Below are 1,548 nucleotides of genomic sequence, written 5' to 3' on the forward strand. Positions count from 1 at the left end.
TTTTTTTTTTTTTTGTTCCTGACTATGGCTTGCTGTAAGCAAATGAGCTGTCGCCCTGTAAAACTGGCCTGTCCTGGACTTGTCTTGAGCCAAACCTTAGCAACAAGGGTGGGACTTCATTTCAAAGTATGATTGGGGATATTTTGATGTAATCTTAGCCGTTGAGCTTCCTGGCCTTTTGCATTTAATTTTTTTTAATTAAAGACAAAAAAAGAGAGATGATAACAGGATTAACTTTTGCTCTGTTGCTTATGCATAATATTTTCTTCTCTTCTGGTTTTGCTGGTAGAATACTTAGTTTGATATGTCTGCAAATTTGATATGTCTTCTGATATGTGATCTGTCAAACTAGGGCAGTGATTCTCAACCAGGGGGCCTTGAGATCTTTTCATGGGTGTTTTGGGATGCCATGCAATGTTAGCGCTGTTCGGTATGCCAACATGATTCATGAGAGAAGCCCAGAGATCTCAAACAGGAATCCATGGTGCTAAAAACCTTCTGATCTGTTGTGGTCTTTCTGAATTCTTCGCAACAGAAGATCACTGTTATTTTTCCATAGTCCAAAACAGAGTGAAAATTAAGAGCTGGCAGTTCCCAAGGGATCTTGAGTCTAAAAAGTTTGATAACCACTGAATTAGGGTGGTGTTGGGATCTATAACCTTTATTTCTCCTCTTTCTTTAATTTATTTTTTAATTTATTTTTTCTATTTGAAACTATGAAGTGTCTAGGTTGCATAGATTTTTTTTTTTTTTTTGCAGGCTGTTCTATTTAGAGCTACGTTACTGACACATTTCAATTGATTTACACTTCTTTGTGGTTTAGATGCAGTGATTAAAGTGTCTGTTGTAGTGCGTTGCAGTTTTCCAACAGGAGCTATGCAAAATATTGGTTTGTGTGTGTGTTGGGGCGAACTGAATGAGTTGGTTTGCTGTCAAAACCACATGCAAAGTATGTAAGGTTTTGATTTCTGCTTTAGTGGTTCTGTTATCATCATTATTTATAGCAAGGGTGGCTTTTTATCTCTGCACTTGTACTCTTTGGCCTAATTTCCCGTTAAGTTCTTGGTTTGTGGCTTTATTGGCAACATTCAATACAACTTCTGAAGTTCTTAATTTTTGTTGTTTGCGAGCCCACACTTTTGAGATTAAAACTAGATCAGAAGAGAAAAAACCCCAACCACTTGAATTACTGTAGGGTAGAAAACCTACCCTTGAGTAGAAGATGGACAGACAACCCAGTAAGTACATCTTCTCTGTTCATCAGACATGCATAAGCACACGTCTAACTTTGAGCATGTAAATGATCTTATTGAAGGCAAGGAATACTGCTCATTCCTTTAAATTTGGGTACATGCTTATTTTGTTGTTGTTAAATCGGGGTCTAACAGTTAATGATTTGATTTGATTTGATTTTTTTTTTTTTTTTTTTAACTGGCCTTTCATGGGTTAAGGAATGGCAGAAATAATTTTTGAACGTAAGTGGAGTTTGGTCATTTACTTGGAGTAATACTTTGCATTGGCAACCTCAGACATTAAAACATCCCGAGT

At 36.6% G+C, this 1,548-nt stretch overlaps 1 protein-coding gene across 22 annotated transcripts in view; it reads left to right on the forward strand.

Moving 5' to 3' along the window:
* The window catches only part of TCF7L2 (transcription factor 7 like 2), a 284,575-nt gene that overhangs the window by 57,041 nt on the left and 225,986 nt on the right, over positions 1 to 1,548 (forward strand). The gene's annotated exons all lie outside the window — the stretch shown is intronic.

The sequence above is a fragment of the Gavialis gangeticus genome, unplaced genomic scaffold (assembly GCF_001723915.1).
Source record: "Gavialis gangeticus isolate Ggan-Ray unplaced genomic scaffold, GavGan_comp1, whole genome shotgun sequence".
Lineage (NCBI taxonomy): Eukaryota > Metazoa > Chordata > Crocodylia > Gavialidae > Gavialis > Gavialis gangeticus.